General features: G+C 48.0%; 1 protein-coding gene across 1 annotated transcript in view; it reads right to left on the bottom strand.

Annotated features, from left to right (window-relative positions):
- LRRC15 (leucine rich repeat containing 15) overlaps nucleotides 1-18,439 on the bottom strand; it is a 68,241-nt gene that overhangs the window by 22,135 nt on the left and 27,667 nt on the right. The window lies entirely within an intron of this gene.

Raw genomic sequence — 18,439 nt, 5'->3', positions numbered from 1 at the left:
CCATGCTGGGCATGGAGCTTGCTTAAGCTCTCTCCCTCTGCTGCTCCCCATGCAAATGCTCTCTCTCTCTAAAAAAAAAAAAAAGAGAGAGAGAGAGAGAGAGAGACCAGAGAACATGGAAATGGAGGTGGTAAGAAGCAAGGCGGCAGACTCATTTTGGACAGGCTGTGTTTGAGTCCTGTGAGACCATAATATGGAGTGGCCAGTGGAGCCTGAAATCAGGGTCTGAGCTCAGGGGAAGGGTCTGGGTGGGGATAGAGGTCTAAGAAACCATAGATAAAGGGGAGATTGGCCAGCAACTGGGCTTAATCTGGAGTCCATAAGCCCCACCCATTAAAGTAGCCTCTCTAGACCTAAAGTACTGAAGGTACAGCCTATGAATTCCCTGAAATTGTATGTAAGATATGTGGAAATGTGCTGTACACTTTTCCAAGGAGACAGCTTGACCTTCATGACTTTCATTAGACTCTCAAAGGGTCTGGGTGCAGAGTGAGGTAAGAAGAGGGTTCAGAATGGCAGCCTGGGTATTTCTCCCCCCCTCCCTTATTACTGAGGGAGACAGAGGAAGAAGAGTCCACCAGAGGGACCGAGAAAGAGCAATGAGGGTGGCCTTAGGGGCAGCACGACAGACTGTTTGGGGGGCTGCAGGGAGCAGGACTTAAAAAGATTGAGTGGTCAATGGATGAGATCCATGGGTCTCGGGAAGCCAGTGACAAGGACAGTTAGTGCTTTAGAGAGGAGTAGAAGGAGCAGGTGTAGGAGGCAGGTTCCCAGAAGGAAAGATTGGAGGGAAGGTGAGTCTTGGCTTTTTAGGATGGCAGAAGATTAAATACGTCAGAGATTGAATGGAAAGGTCCAGCAGAGAAGAAGAGATTGAGAAGAGCAGAAATAGAGCAAATGATATCTTCTCGAAACAGGCTCCTGGCACCAACTTTAGCACTCGGGTGTAGTCCCAGCAGCAGGAGCAGAATTGCTCAGTCACAGAAAGGGCTGACTCATAGGGTACTTTCCACCTCTGTCTATCCCTGGTTGGGACCTTGGCAAGTGAATCCACCTCTCTGGGCAACTGAATCCACCTCTCTGAGCCTCTTTGTCCCCTGTGCGAACTCAGATAACAACCTGCCTGATGTGAATGATGAAAGGATTAGAAGAAAGATCATGTGTGAAATGCCCAGCTCAGGTCCTGATCACAGTCGATGCTCAGTAAGTGGGAGGGCCCTTCTCCCCTGCCCATTCTTCCCTTCTCTGTTGCTTTTTCACCCACATGAAAAGGGCAGTCTTTGAGGAAAGGACTTTATAGTCTTCCTACTTGTTCCAAAGGGGCAGAATTTGGTCCATTTGAAGTTCTGCACACCATCCTCTTGTGGGAAGAATGAAGCCAGAAACACTGACAATATATAGAATAATAACAATGAGACAAACAGGCAGTCACCTTCTTAAAATCCCCAGTGACAGCTGCCACACTCATCTCCAACCATACCCAGCTATTAGTGGTGTTTCTCCAAGGACAAGTGTCATGAGACTGTACTTGGTCCCCAGCGTTCTGTTCCTGATGATGATGATGGTGTGTTCAGAGTCATGAGTGTTCCAAGGAGGCTATTTGGTCAGAGGTTGTCAAGGCCTGGGAGCAGTGGGTGGAGGAGAGAGGATTTCACACGTGAAAAAGCAATCTTCAAACAAACAACTCAATTAAAACACCAGCAAACGACTTGAGTAGACATTTCAACAAGGAAGATGTACCAATGGTCAATAAGCACATGAGAAGATGCTAGATGTCACTAGGCATCAGAGAAACGCAAATCCAAACCACAGTAAGATACCACTTCACACCCATTAGGATGGCTAGTATCCAAAAAAATAGGAAATAATAAGTGTTGGCGAGGGTGTGGAGAAACTGGAACCCCCACATGTCGCTGATAGGAACGTAGAAGTTGCCACTGCTCTGGGAAAACGGTATGGCAGTTCCTCCAAAAGTTAAACGCAGAATTAGCCCAGGATCCAGCAATCCCACTTTGAGGTGTATACCCCAAAGAATTAAAAGCAGGGATGAAACAGATATTTGCACACCTGTGTTCATAGCAGCATTATTCACAATACCCCAAAAGGTGGAAGCAACCCGGGGGTCTAAAAGCACAAACACGGTAAGATACCATTTCTATGGAGTGCCCACAGTAGTCAAAGTCAGAGAGGCAGGAAGCAGAACTTGGTCACCAGGAGGCCAGGGAGGCGGAAGTGGGGAGGTGACGCTTCATGGGGACAGAGTTTCGGTTGAGGATGACGAGAAAGTTCTGCAGATGGATGGTGGTGGTGGCACATTATTAATGCTACTGTGCTGGACACGGAACATGGTTAACATGGTAAATTCTATGGTAGGCATATTCTCTCTCTCTCTCTCTCTCTCTCTCTCTCTCACACACACACACACACACACACACAGCAGTCCTCGGAGTGAATAATGCTGGACAGAGTTGAAAACCATTGTTTAACTCATGAAAAGTTTTCCTATGAAGTTAAAAACGAGGCCTTTCTGAAAACATGATCAAAAATAAAGAACACACCAACCCAATCTAGGTGGGCTGGGCCCTGGTTGCCCTGGCCATGTCCGGGTCGCAGAGCCCACCCTCCTGCTCTGGGCTGCATTCAGCTCCCCCTCGCCCAGCAGATGTGCCTGAGCCTTGGAGGAAGGCGGACTTGCCTCTGGGTGATGAGAATATGAGCCATCATTCCCTCCTCCATAATTTTGTCTTTTATATTTTTTTCACATTTTCTCTATATGACTTGGCACATTCTATAAGGAAGAAAACATTCCTTAAATTCTCCATGTTTCAAAGACCTCATCCTCCATGCCAGTCCCCCGTGAGCAAGGGCTCAGTGTTTCTCAGGAGGGACCCCCACTGCCCAGGATTAGCCCCCCTCCATGCGAAATGCTCTTTTCCTGGGTGAATCATGCAGGACAGAAGAGGGAAAGGTTTGCTCAGCCAGGATAGAGCCAGAAATGAGTGGTGGGTGGACACAGGCCTTTGGGGGATGAATGGGACTCTGAAAGGGTCTGAAGGGGTGGGGGGCATTCCAGGTGAGGGCCATCGGGTAAGCCAATGCCCAAAGGTAAGAACAGGTGCTGTGTTTGTGGGGAGTGGGCTTTTACAGAACTGGATTATGAAGCCCTTATATTCTGGCCTGGGAAACTTAAACTTTTTTCCATAGGTGGCTGGGAACCAGGAAGGGTGGTGGTCATTATTGTTTCTTTTTTTTTTTAAGATTTTATTTATTTATTTATTTAGAGAGAGAGGGCACATGCCAGCAGGGGGAGGGGCAGAGGGAAAGGAGAGAGTCCTAAAGCAGACTTCCTGCTGAGCAGGGAGCCCAAAATTGGGCTCAATCCCACGACCCTAAGATCATGGCCTGAGCTGAAATCAGGAGGCCGACGCTTAACCGACTGTGCCCCCCAGGCGCCCCTGTTTCATTTATTTTATCAAGAGACCAGGCTGCCTGGACCAAGAGGCCGCAGGGTCCGCCTTCTTGTCCCACCAGCATCCAGAACCATCTAAGCCCAACCAGTAGGTGTCCTGGGACCTACAGACTGACTCAGGTAAGTCTGCCAAATGTTTTCTTAAGAGCCCATCCATCCCTTTTCCTCAAAGGGATTCGGAGAGTTTGAAACTAGACAGTTAACAGAGGAGGTTAACAGAGGAGGAGTCAGGGCTGGTTGCAGGAGGAAGGGAAAAGTTCTCTTTGGCCTAAAGCAATTTATTCAAGTTACATTTAATTGCACATTTTAATCTGAGACTTCCAAATTTTATGCCACAATAAACAGGGCAGGCTTTGAAATGATTAAACTAGCAACTTCGCAGTCCTCATGGCTGAAACAGCTTCCAGCGCGTCACCACACCTAATTAAAGGTCAGGGACGGGTGCTGGAAGAGCTGATGTGTTTCCTTAATTATTACATGAATGGACAAGTCTGTTTTGAATGCCCTACATGACTGAAGTTCACACAGAAACACAGGGGCACGTGGGCTCAAGCCAGGGAGCCCTGTCCTTCCCCTGCTCCATCTCACTTCGAGAAGCCCGCCTTGCTCCTCATCTCTCTACAAATTCCTCACTGTGTACAATCCAAGAAGGAATAGGAAAATGTCACTTAGCCAGATAAACAAGTTCAAGAAAGACATGGAAACCTAGGAGCTCAGAACATGGACCACAGCAAGTCACCCTCCCCCAATTGGGTGTCAGTTTTCCTATCCATAAACTAGGAACAGGCATTACACTAGATGCCCAGTTATGGCAGCCTATTATTCTATGGGGAAAAAAATCCTCTTTTCTGCTCACCTCATCTGATAAAGGAAAGGGAAGGGAGTGAGGGAAGGAAGGAGAGAGAGAGGGAGGGAGGGAGGAAAGGAGGCAGAAATTAGAGTTCATATTTCCATCCATCTTGACTAATTCCAGACCTTCTTGACTCCTTGTACTGCCCACCACACACAGTCAGTGCCCAGACCAAATAGCTGTTTAATAAACACTAATTGAGACCCTCTTTCCATCCTTTTCCCATGGCGCAGGCACAGAGAGTGAACCAAGATGGTGGCCCCTAAAGATCTGGAGTTGAAGAAGGTTAGAAAGGGTCTTAAGCACGGGAGATACTTCCATTAGGAAGCTGAGGGGATTGTGGACAAGAATTTCAAGTGAGGCCCGAGTCCTGGGGAAGGAAAGAGTCTCCAGGGGCCTGGGAAATGGCTGCACAGAGTCCTAGGATGGCCCTGGTCTCATCAGGCTGGGCGGGCGTTGGGGGCGAGCGGCTCTTGAGGGGTAGGAGGTGGTTTGCCTGGGTCCAGTTAAGACTCAGCTAATCAGGGACACCTGGGTGGCTCAGTCAGTTAAGCGTCTGCCTTCAGCTCAGGTCATGATCTCAGGGTCCTGGGATCGAGCCCCGCATTGGGCTCCCTGCTCGGCAAGAAGCCTGCTTCTCCCTCTCCCACTCCCCCTGCTTGTGTTCCCTTTCTCGCTGTCTCTCTCTGTCAAATAAATAAATAAAATCTTAAAAAAAGACTCAGCTAATCGCTGGCCTGTCCTCTTGTTCTGAGCCTCACAGACTTCAGGGACTCAGTTCCAGAGTAAGACCTGAAGAAAGTATTTCAAAGCAGAGCCTCTTTGGAGGGCTTGCCCAAGCTAAGGCCTCTGTAATTCTGCCTCCTCTTTTGCTTTGAAAATCTCTAAGTCCAACCTACGTTTTCAGGCCATTTATCCGATCACATACTCTGAAAGGTCGCAGTAGCTACAGTTCAGAAAGTCAGACATTCTCATAGCCATGCTCATCTCAGACCTTTGCCCCGCCCCCACACCCCACACCCCCTTTTCTGAAGAACTTGTCAAGAAAAGAAATAAGTCCACTAGAGTTTTCCAAATTAAATCAGTGTCAGAAGGAGTTGAGCTTCTCCCTTTGCTCAAACAATTGCTTAAAAATGTGTTAGCATCCAGAAACATTTTTGCCACCTTAGAGTGGTCAGGATTCTCACACCACTACCGACCCCAAACCATATGTTTTTGGGAAGGGGAAGAAGAGGACAGGGATTGAAAGGGCCCTAGACTTTATCTAGTTTAAATATGTACTTTTCTCGGAGAAGAAACTGAATTCCAGAAAAGTATCAGTGGTTGGGATTAGCATCCAGTATTGTCTGTCTTACCCCACACTTTTTGACTCTGTTCTTCAGAAGACCAACATGGTACTTCTTAAGACTTCTGGTCAACCTTTGCATATGAACTAAGCTGAAATTGCTGTTGTTCCAACTAAGTGAAGTTGTTTGTTATTGCTCTGAAGGGGAGAGCAGGGCTGCATGACAGGAATGCATGTAGGTCCCATGGGAGAGCTGTCACCTGGATCCTTGGAATGACAGATAGTCATTCTGGCATTCTCTGGCATTGGCCATTTCCCTACTGGCAAATTAAGGGAGATGACTGAGCTTTATTTCTGACATCAGAGGATTCTGAAGACAGGAATGCCATGATGATGCTTATTACAGCTGGGAACCTAGAATGAGGGAGGAAGTGGTTAACAGTATGGATGGAGGCCCCATGATGAGTGACGACCCACTCACCCCATCTCTCCTGGGGGGCATTTCGTCACATCTGGGACGGAGTCTTGGTCCTCGGACTGGTGACTCTGGGTACATGAGCTTCCTGGTCACGTCAGAGAACTGTGTGTCCATCCATCTACCCATCCATCTACTGGTGTATTCTTTCTTAGCTTATCCTGCCCGGTTCCAGAAAGGATTTGAGGTAGCTCAAATAAAATGTAACAAAATAAGTTAACAGCAGGAAGGAAAGGAAAAAGAAAAGCCAAAGTGAATGAAGGACTAAAAGGGACCTAGGAATAAGACCAAATGTCAATATCTCAAAATTCTTTTCACAATAGTTCATCCAGCTGCACACGTGTGATTTAGGTACTTGTCTGTGTGACTATATGGAGGGCAATTTTTTAAATTTATTTTTAATTTTTTTTTAAAGAGGCACACTAGCCTGACATGCAGTTTTGTCCTCCTCTTCTCTCTTCCCCCCACCTGCAATGCACACGTGAGGCTGGAAGGGCCACAGCCACGGGGCCAAACGCCACAGGCCACAGCTGGTGGAGTGGAACAGCCCACGGAAACAGGGACGTGGGGGCCACTGGCGTGGCCACCCTGCCCCCGGACGGTCCGCCTCTGCAGACCTCTGACGCGGCCAGACCGGTGTCCGTGGCGAGCCTGTCACTTGCGGTCCGCGTGGGTCTGAAACAGAAGGCAACTGGAAGAAGCCAAGGCCTGAGAAGAGAGGAGGGTGCAGACAGATGCTGTGGGGGCTCCCTGCATTTAATGGCTGGAGGGAGGAGGCTCAGCCTTTGGGGGAAACTGAGGTAAGGCAACCAGAGAGGTAGGAAGTGGGAGGGGAACCTTGCCAAGGTGGGCCAGATATTTGCCTCCAAACTTTTTAGCAGGCAGTGAGAAGAAGGAAACCAAGTCCGTTTATCCCCCAGATATGAAGATCTGTGGCTGAGGAGGAGTGTAAGTAACCCTGGGACGCAGACCAGAGGAACCTTTCTCCCAAGGGTCTGTGCGCAGTGGCCACTTGGTACTCACACTAAGCATCCTCACAACACACAGAGCCATGAGTTCCGTGGGGTTGCTTCTTTTTTTATTTAAAGATTTTATTTATTTATTTGAGAGAGAGCACACACAAGCAGTGGGGAGGGGCAGAGGGAGAGGGAGAAGCAGGCTCCCTGCCAAGCAGGGAGCCCAATGTGGGGCTCAATCCCAGGACCCTGGGATCACGACCTGAGCCAAAGGTAGACGCTTAACCCACTGAGCCACCCAGGCGCCCCCCATGGGGTGCTTCTTACCACGTTCCTCCATGGGCCAATGGGAATTACCATAAAATAGGAATGGCCATAAAAACTCTGCAGAGGGCCCAGTACATGTGGTCTGGACCCCAGCTCTCTGCATCTCTGGCCTGTCCAAGGGACCGATCGTAGGCTCTCAGGAGGAGTGCACGGGCCACATCACATGTCTCCTCTACCAACTCTCCCCTAAATGTCGTTCCCCTCATCGGAGCTTTTAAACAACATCAGGTGGCTAGGGGGCCACCCCTGCTCCTCAGCCCAGGATCGGGATGCTGGCTTCTCTCCAGAAAATACAAATCCACCCACACTGGAGTTGCCCTCTTAAGAAATTCAGTTGCCTAAAAAGAGAGAGTCTTTAAGTGCCTGACAAAGGAACCACCTGCTTAATCTGAGCAAAAACAGGAATTTCTCAAGAAGAAAGGAAGATGCAGGAAATGGTTTTCAACTGGGCCTTTAAGAGATACCCCATAACTCAATCTATAAACCGAGTCCCAAGGGCTGGGCTCTGTTTAAGAGTCTGGCACTGCGGGCCCATCAGGAGGATGACATGCTCCAGAAGCTGTGACATCTCAGGGGCCTGTGACTCAGCCCCACTTTCCTCACAGACACCTCCTCCTCGGGAAGGGAGGCGGGGGGGGGGGCAGCCTGAGCAGGAAGATCCACCTGTCCACTGCCCTGCTGGCCCCCTCATCGGATCACCGAGCCACTCAGACCACCCCAGGCTCCCTGCTGCCTCGCCGCCGCCACCTGTCCAGGGCAGTGTGGTCCAGGAGTCCCAGGGAGGCGGAGAAGATCCTTGAGCTCACAGAGCCTCACCCACACGAGGGATGTGTGGATGGCTTTGCCATCAAAAGGAACCTTCTCAATTTCAGGAAACTGAGTCCAGAGGGGAGGACTTGCCCAGGGTCATAGAGCGAGGGGCGCAGCCAAGGCGGGCGTCCACACGCTCGCGCTCTCTTTCTCAATCTCTCTCTCTCTCTTGCTCACTGTCTCTCCAGGAAGCACCTGACCTCAGCATGTCCAACCCTAGTGCCACCAGCGAGTGACCACGTCCCGGGGAGGATCTGCCTCACTAACCATGGGTGCCCAGTGGACTTTGCGATGCAGTAATTCCTCCCACAGAGCCTGGCAGCTCACAGAGCACTTTCTCACCTGTGTCTCACCATGACTGTTGCAAGAACGCCCATTCCCGGCCATCTGTGGGGGTAGGAGCAGGACGTCTCTCGCTGTCGCACTAGGAAAAGTGAGACTCCATGCTTGATGCCGGAGGATGAGCTTACCTTGATTTCCCACCTGCTCTGGGAAAGGCCCTTTCCCACTTACATGTTAGGTGAGCAGAGAAAGTGCTCTGTGAGCTGCCAAGCTCTGTGGGAGGAATTACTGCATTGGAAAGTCCACTGGGCACCCATGGTTAGTGAGGCAGGTCCTCCCCGGGACGTGGTCGCTCGCTGGTGGCACTAGGGTTGGACATGCTGAGGTCTTTGTGAGCTGCGACTGGTCAGCAGGTAGCTGGGGACACACAGACAGTGACCCCAGTCAGCGAGGAGCCTTGGGCCCAGCCACAGCACAGACTGAAGGAGGGACTCCGACAGAACCTCTCCAGGGTTCCCTCAAACCAGGAGTCATGAGAACCACCAGGCAACGTGCGTTTCTGCAAAGCATGGTGTGGGCCGTGAGAATGCACATGGGGACAGGGACAGGCGCTTACCCTGATTTCCCACCTGCTCTGGGAAAGGCCATTTCCCACTTACATGTTAGGTGAGCAGGATCAGCCATTCAAGTGCCGCCTGGGGGTGGGAGGGAGCGTCAGGTGACAGGGATGTGTCTTTGAAGGGACAGAGGTGGATGGACAGACATGGGAGGGAAAGTGATTCCATTCAAGACCTAGACTCAGGGTTCCAGCAGCATCAGAATGGGAAGGACCTTCCGGTCCAGACCCCCCCCCCATTTTATAGATGGGGATCTGAGGCCCAGCGAGGGGAAAGAATTGACTCAAGGTCACACAAGCTGGTCAGTAGCAGATGGAACATTTGGGTGTGAGAAAACCAGACATACACTTTGGCTAGGGGCCAGCCCTGTCGGGACCATGTGGGAACCTAGGACTGAGCCTTTCAAAGAAATCTGGGACTATAAAACCCAAGGAGGCCTCTGCAGGCCAGTGCGAGCCCCCCCCCACCCCCCAACCCCAGAACAGCAAGCTGCAGCTGGTTTTATGCGTGTTTGAGAACATGGACTGATTCCAGAGCACTAAGCACCCACGCCAACACAATGCCTGCAAACTGGTCCTCCACTCGGCACAGGTCAGCCCAACAAGGCCGCGACCAACGTCTCCAGTGGCCAGAGCCTAGGCCGTGGGTTACACCCATATCCACCCACTTCAACCCAGGGCTGGGTCGATTAATCACAGACCATGTGAGGGAAAAAGGATCTTAATGAGCATTCACCAGCCTCACACTTATCTCCATCAAACACTGGAATTCCTTCTATCTTGGGGTTGCCCAGTCACCGGCTGAATTCCTCCAGAGACAGACAGCTCACAGCCCCAGGTGGCCAGCCATTCCAACCCTGGATGGTGCTGACTGAGTTCTTCCTTGGACTCAGGCAAAATCTCTTCCCCTGCTCACCCTGTACTTCCTACCAACTAGTCCTCATTCTATCCCTTGAAACCTTGGGGAACGCATCCCTTCCTCTTCCCCGTACCAACCCTTTAACTGGTTATACACAGTGACCAGCACCCCCAAATCCTTGCCGTTCTGGGCTGAACACGACTGGCTCTCTAAACCAGTTTCCATGGGACTGGGTTGAGTCCTTCCCCCAGCCCCTCTCCATCCTAGTTATTTTCTACTACATGTTCTCTGCTCAGCTGCTGTGGATCCCCAGGATCGAACATGGCATTCAAGTTGAAGGCTAGCATCTCAAATCATTACGCACATGCCCCTTCTCCTTTCTGTCATCTCGTGCTTAAACTCCCTGATCCGAGCTTCAGAGACCCACACAGGAAGGCCATACTTGCTCAGAGAAAGCAGAGCTATGGGCACCCTGTGGCTCACAACTAAACATGTGTGGCAAATCCTGATTTTCCCAAACATTAGTAAGGAAGTATATTTAATTCTGTAAAAGGCAATAGGGTCAAGGGTGAGACCCCCCAATGACACAGTGTGCATTGAAGCTAATGTGTCAGGTCCCACTGCGGAGGCTAGCTTGTGGGTCACATAAGCATTCAGGTGAGAGCTGACTCTCAACACCCGCTATGCACCAAGCCCTGTAGCTCCATGATAGAAAAACTACTTAATGGTTAGCTTTTATCCCAAGGAGCCCAGTTAGGGAGATCAGTACACATAGAATTACAGCAAAATGTGCCGGATGCTATGATGGAGGCAAGAAAATGGGAAAGGTTAGTTTCCTATTACTGCGGGAACAAATTAGCACAAACCCCACATGGGTCTCACCAAGCTAACATCAAGGCGTCAGCAGGACTGGGTTCTTTCTGGAGCCACTGGGAGACGATCCTCTTTCCCAGCTTCTAGCAGCTGCCTGCCTCCCTTGGCGGATGGCCCTTTCTCCGTGTTCAAAGCCAGCAGTGTTCCTCTCCAACCTCCTGCCTCCTCCTTTCACTTAGGAGGACTCGTGTGATTACACTGGGCTCCCCTGGATAATTCACGATAACCTTCCCATCTCAAGGTTCTTAGCCCAATCACTTCTGCAAAGTCCCTTTTGCCCTGTCAGGTAAATTGTGTTCCTGGGCTCTGGGGACTGGGACAGGGACATCTTTGGCAGGCACAGGAATCAACTAACTGCCCGTAAGAAGATACATTACATTTGAATGGATCCTTCGAGGCTCTACAAGGAGAGCCCTGGCACAGACAGGAAAAGGGATCCACACAAAGAACGTGCTTGTACAAGGCCTGGAGACCAGAAAGTGTGACTAGTATTTTCCTTTTATTGATGGCTTGCTTTTCTTTGTTTCTGGAAAGACCCAACTTCTGCCTGATTGCCGCTAGCATTTAGAGGCTTACTACCCTTCACGGCCGCTCATTTCCTCCTATGGATGGCTCTGAATAGAGAAGAACCTTCCTTAAATTGAACTCCGCTATCTTCATCATCACTGGAAACGTTAATAGATCTCACGGTGCCCAGGAGTTACTTTAGTTGGACCAGAAGGTGTACTGGGTAACGGGAGGGTCACGGCACACAGGGGTCTGATACATCCGGAAGGTTCTCCGAGGTTCAACCTTGGACAGACTGTTCCCACTAAATGCGTCAGAACAGGTCACCAGGCCAATGACTTATTAGAACAACACCACTCCCAAAGCTGATGGCCTGCAGAATTTCACTGACACCACATCCTCTACTCCTGTGCTACAAATCAACTGAAAAAAATTTGAGCTGAGGCTGAATTTGAACTTGAGCTTGAAGGGACAAAAACTCAGTAATGCTGACATTTTCCGTTTCTCTTTTGATGTTAGAGCAAACATAAATTGCTAGAAGTTTGGAGCCAGGGAGGAGGCCCAGCTCTCTGCCCTCTGCCCGAGACAAACTGGGGGTCTGGCAGCCTCAATCCAGGTGGTAGCTGCTGTGGCCCTCGGGGCGTTGTGGGGAGCAGTACCGGAACTCCGGGGTTGTGGACCGTGGAAGGAGGACAGTGCCACAGAGAGGCTGGCCGAGAAGACACACCCAGCATCCCTGATCCCTCTGCATCCTCCGTTGACAATCGTTGCCCCTGGGTCTCCTCTGGGCCAGGCAGGACTCTTCCCAGTGATTTCTGGGATGTGAGACAATGGAGCAGATACCACCCTGCCCTCAGTGCTGAACAGTTTAGTTACAGTGCATTTTTATATCCATTACCTTCTTTAACTCTTACAACACCCTGGTGAGGGAAACTGAGTCAGTGGCAGAGCTGAGACCCGCATCTGAGACCAACTCTCCGCTGTTCCCACCACGCGTGGACGCCGCCCATGGGCTCTGGATCATTCTTGCTGGGTCAGGGCCGGGCCTGCAGCAAGTGCCAATGAGGGCCTGCACTTAAGATTTCCAGCTCCAGGAGAGACTCTTAACTCTAGGGGGCAAACTGAGGGCTCCTGGAGGGGAGGTGGGTGGGGGATGGGGTAACTGGGTGATGGGCATTAAGGAGGGCATGTGATGTGATGAGCATTGGGTGTTATATGCAACTGGTGAATCACTAAATTCTATCCCTGAAACTAATAATACACTGTATGTTAACTAAATTGAATAAAAAATTTGAAAAACAAAGATTTCCAGCTCCTTTTTCCCTTGTTTCCCCCCCTCCACCACCTCTCCCCTACCCTTTTTTCTTCTGTATCTGTATTTCTCTCTTTGTTTCCTCTTCTTTTCTCCTTCTCACCAGCCAAGAGCCCCACAAATGATGCTCAGCTCTCAGGGGCCCCCTGCTAGGCTGGAGGGACTAGAACCCCTGAATCAGGATGCCTACAACCATGACCATGAGCGTCCTCCTGGTGCCCGTGTCCCTCAGTCAACAGGTCCCAGCTTGGGCAGTTGAGCCATCCATGCCAGAAGCAGCAGTGGGGGTGGGATCTTGGAAAGCTCTAGGCCAGAAGCCAGGAGAGGACCTCCCATGACAGACCTGCCAGTCATAACCTTAGATATGTTACTGCCCCACCCTGGACCTCAGTTCCTCATCAGTAATGTACAATAATAATACCCACCTCCCAAGGCAGTTGTGAGGGCTAGGAGAATTGGTTTCATGGTGCTGGGCACATATTTGATGTTTAATCAAGGCTGGTTGAATGTGGCAGCCGCTGGAGTACAGAAGCCTCCTGAGGGCTGGACTTGGAAATATTGATATCTGTGTCGGGGTAATAAGAACGAGGAAGCACCAAGAGAGAGGTAGAAAGGGATGGAGGAAGGGTGTCACGGGGCAGAGGCTGCTCATTGTTTTTTCCCCTAGGCATCTCAGGTTCCCGGTACTCTGGATCCAGACACTGAATGCAATTAATGCTTGTCTCTTTATGACATTGATGAAATCATCTTGTAACATTCCAAGTGCCTAATGAGGGTGTGTGCAGCTACTGGACAGAGAGTTCTGGCATCTCCCTGCCTTCGGCACGCCCTGGGAATAATGGTGATTTTTAAAAGCTGGGAAGCCCAGAGTGACTTCTCCCCAAACAGACTTGCTCAGTCCCAATGTCAGTAGGGATTCAGAGCCCAACCTGCAATGGTTCCAGAAAGAGAAGCCAATTACAACTCTCAGTAGGTGGGGGGTGGAGTGGAGGATGGGGGAATAGGGGGATCCCAAAGTACAGGAGGAACCCAGGACCCAGGACAAGGAAGACTCAATTTTGCCCAGGGCAGTCAAAGAAACTCCTGGGCTAGAAACCTGTAAACTAGAAATGGATGGACTTTCAGTTAAACATGCAAATTGGTCACACCCAGTTGTCCCCTCTCTCTCTCTCCTTGGATTTCACTTAGATGGCAGTAAAGGCACTGAAATGGTATAAACCCACAACATCATAGGGAATGGGAGAGGAGGATCAGTGGATTGGAGACCTCAGCAAGTTTATGGACCAGAACAGTTGAATGCAGGTGAGGAAGAAGAGGAAATGACAGCCAGCGAGCGTGAGCAGAGAGAGCCCATTTTCCTAACAGAGTCATATGGAGGCCTGAAGATTGATTACATCAGGACAGATGAGATGAGCTGTGGAAGTAAAAACCAGCCAGTACATGGAACAGTTGCCTCTACATCCATCCCTTGGAAAACAAACAAAAAAGTTATTTAAAGAAATTACAAGGTCCTGGAGAAAACAACCCTCTACGAACATTCTTGCTTATAGAGATTCCTAAGATAATACTCAGCTTGCTACCCCAGAGCCCTAAAATGAAGCTTGCCAGCCCACAACACTTGCCCACATGTACAAAGTTCTCAAAGTTGGCTGCCCCTGTTGCCTCACTTTTAAAATAGGAACTGACAAACAAGGATCTAAGGGAAGCAAACAACAAACAACAGCAACAACCACAAATCCCAGAGAAAACAGATAGTTCAGAAAATAAAAGGGAACTTTAAAAACTGCAAAATTTAAACTCTAGTATCCTAAGAAAAATCCAAAAGAGACCGCATCCATAAAACAAGAATAAGTATCTAGAAAAAGGAACAATTAAAGAACAAGAACACAGAGATTAAAAATACAATTGCAAAAATTAAAATTTTAATTCAAGTGTTAGAAGACAGCGTTGAGAAGTCTCCAGAAAATACGAGAGAGAGATTAAAAAGAGAAGAAAAAAGAGAAGACAAGAAAGATTAAAAGAGAAGACAAAAAATGATGAAGGAAGGAAATAGTAGAAAAGAATTTCACAAAACTTAAGGACACCAGTCTCCTGAGAACCCTGGATGTTCCCAGCAGGTATGAATGAAATAAAGAGCAACATGTGGTGCATCATATTGAAACCAGAACATAGGGGTGCCTGGGTGACTCAGTTGTTAAGCGTCTGCCTTCGGCTCAGGTCATGATCCCAGGGTCCTGAGATCGAGCCCCACATCGGGCTCCCTGCTCTGTGGGAAGCCTGCTTCTCCCTCTCCCACTCCCCCTGCTTGTGTTCCCCTCTCTCGCTGTCTCTCTCTCTGTCAAATAAATAAATAAAATCTTAAAAAAAAAAAAAAAAGAAACCAGAACATAAAGGACATAGAGAAGATCATAAAGTCTTCTAAAAAGAAACAATGAGTCAATTCTAAATAATAACAAATTCTCACTGACAACCTTGGTGCAAGAAGATCATTTGAATTCAGAATTCTATTCTCAGCTAAATTAGCAATCAGGTGTGAATGAAGAATAAAGAAATTTTTAGGCAAAGACTCAGAAAAGGGGATACTCTGTGTATCCCAGTTCTTAAGAAGTTATAAAATAAGGTGCCCCTAAGGTGGAATTTAAGTATAAACGTAACCTTTAGAAAAACGGCATGTGGTGCTGGGACTTTAAAGTTGAACCACATGAAACTGTTGTTTTTTACGTTAAAAATGGTTGAATATCAGAAATTTCATTTGGTTCACCCTAACCCATATAAGCAGAAATATACAATAATCAGAAGATTAAGTTCAATTACAAAAAAAGAAAAATCCTTAACCAAGTTTGAAAAGGTCAAACCTGAAGTTAAATAACGAGATACTGGGACACCTGGGTGGCTCAGTCAGTTAAGTGGCTGCCTTTGGCCCAGGTCATGATCCCAGGGTCCTGGGATTGAGTCCCACATCGAGCTCCCTGCTCGGCAGGAAGCCTGCTTCTCGCTCTTCCACTCCCCCTGCTTGTGTTCCTGCTCTTGCTATCTCTCTCTCTGTCAAATAAATAAATAAAATCTTTAAAAAAAAATAAAAATAAATAAAAAAAGAACCAAACCAAACGAAACCAAACAAATAAACAAAAAAAATCCCACATAAAATAAACTTTAAAAAGAAAATGCTATAGGGATAAAGACTAACACTACATAATATAACTTTTTAAAAAACCTAAAAAACCTCAGAACCTTAAAAAAAACTACATAAATAACCTTATAAAATATTAAATTTACCGGGAATTTTAAATTTCTATTTGGCGGGACGCCTGGGTGGCTCAGTCATTAGGTGTCTGCCTTCAGCTCAGGTCATGATCCCAGGGTCTTGGGATCGAGCCCCTCATCGGGCTCCCTGCTCAGCGGGGAAGCCTGCTTCTCCCTCCCCCACTCCCCCTGTTTGTGTTCCCTCTCTCGCCAACTCTCTCTCTGTCAAATAAATAACATCTTTAAAAAAATAAAATAAAATAAAAAATAAATTTTTATGTGGCTATATAAAATTATATATAATATAATACTTATATATACATTATATATACAATATATATAAACTGATAGACTTTTATAATAGGAACTTAAGAAATTCACAAACTTTTTTCTGTAGGTCAGCAAACTAAAATTTAGTAAGGTTACAGAAGTCTTTTTTTTTTTTTTTTATTTGAGAGAGAGAGAGCACATGAGAGGGGGGAGGGTCAGAGGGAGAAGCAGATTCCCTGCTGAGCGGGGAACCCGATGCGGGACTCGATCCTGGGACTCCAGGATCATGACCTGAGCCGAAGGCAGTCGCTTAACTAACTGAGCCACCCAGGCGCCCCAAGGTTACAGAAGTCTTGAACAACATAGTTAACAAGCTTTATTTATTTGTTTAAAGATTTTATTTATTTATTTATTTATTTATTTATTTATTTATTTATTTGAGAGAGAGAGAGCATGAGCAGGAGGAGGGGCAGAGGGAGACGAAGCAGACTCCCCGCTGAGCAGGGAGCTCAATGCGGGGCTCGATCCCAGGACCCTGAGATCATGACCTGAGCCAAAGGCAGATGCTTAACCGTCTGAGCCACCCAGGTGCCCCGACAAGCTTTATTTAATGGATGTATAATAACCTGAACCCAGTTTATTTATTTATTTTTTATGTAACTTCTACACCCTGCCTAGGGCTCAAACTCAGGACCGGGAGATCAAGAGTGGCACGCTCCACAGGCTCAGCCAGCCAGGCGACCCATGAACCTGATTTAAAAGAGAATTTTTTTCTCAAGCACATAGAGGCATTTACAAAAATTGCCTATGTACTAGGCCATAAAACAAGTCTCAAAAACGTTCAAAGAATTGGGATCATACAGGGGCGGCTCAGTCAGTAGGGCATGCGACTCTTGATCTCAGGTCATGAGTTTGAGCGCCATGTTGAGTGTAAAAACTACTTAAAAATAAAATCTTTAAAAAACAACAACAAAAAAATGGAGACAAAGTATGGGATCATACAGACCACAACTGAGTTAGAAGTCAATACAGGAAAGTTTCTTAAAAATCGGAATAAAAAGCACACTTCTAAATAAGTGAGTTCAAAGGAAAACTCGTGGTGGAAATGAGAAAATACAGAAGGGCCAATATGGAGACCAAACATGAACAGCAATACCCCAGCCTGAAACAGGAGGTGTGGTAGAGCAGTACCTCGGGAAGACGGATATCCTGAAGAAGAGGAACAGACTAAAACTAATGGGCTAAGAATCCCATCTACAAAGTCACGAGGAAGAAACAACTACATAGACTCGAAGGAAACAGAAGGAGAATAAAGATGAAAGCTGCCAGCGAATGCAATGGAAAACAATCATACCAATGAGGGCTGTCCCGAAGCCTAGTCTGTTCTTAGTAAAAGCTAATAAAATAGAAAAAATAGTGCAAGATGGATCAAGTACGAGGAAGATGGGTCTGAACAATAGTGGGGACGAGAAAAGGACAACTGTGGATACAAGAGAGATTTTAAAACAAAATAGAAATAAAAAAACGTGAAAAATGTTAGACAATTTTGAAAACTTAGAGACAACATGAACAATTTCCTAAAAAAATACATAATGTAACAAAAGTGGGAAATAGAAGATTGAATAGATTACCACCAGAAGAAGTGAAATCAGTAGTTAAAAATAAGCCACACAGGGCGCCTGGGTGGCTCAGTTGGTTAAGCGACTGCCTTCGGCTCAGGTCATGATCCTGGAGTCCTGGGATCGAGTCCCGCATCGGGCTCCCTGCTCAGCAGGGAGTCTGCTTCTCCCTCTGACCCTCCTCTCCCTCTCAGGCTCTCTCTCATTCTCTCTCTCGCAAAAAATAAAAATAAAAATAAAAATAAAATAAGCCACACAAATGTACACATACTGTAGGAGCTGGGCTCCAAAGTGGCCCCCACGCAGTTCTTGTTCCTGGGATCCCCGCTCCTGGGACAGGTGTTTCCTGCTCCAAATAGGGCGGACCCACGTAAACCAGGAGGGTGCTGTGCAGAGGAGGAACTGTGACTTCCCAAGCTAAACTAAAAAAGACATTGTGACTTCTGTCCTGATAGCTCTCTCTTGAGGGAAGAGGGATGCCCTGGGGGATACCAGGTCTCGAGACACGCAAGCAGCTCGATGAAGAGGGCCATGTGGCAAAGATCCTGCCAGCGGCCAGCAAAGGACTGCCAACCACGTGAGAAGCAGACCCTCCAGCCCCTGTCAAGATGACTATAGTCCCAGCCAACCTTCAGTGATAACCCATGAGAGATCCAGAGCCACAGCCACCCAATTCAGCTGCTCCC

This window comes from Mirounga angustirostris, unplaced genomic scaffold, assembly GCF_029215605.1.
Source record: "Mirounga angustirostris isolate CCGP_5_RB_7025 unplaced genomic scaffold, mMirAng1.0.hap1 SCAF_1, whole genome shotgun sequence".
Lineage (NCBI taxonomy): Eukaryota > Metazoa > Chordata > Mammalia > Carnivora > Phocidae > Mirounga > Mirounga angustirostris.
Note: the sequence above shows the minus strand (reverse complement) of the source record. Positions and strands in the feature narration are given on the sequence as shown.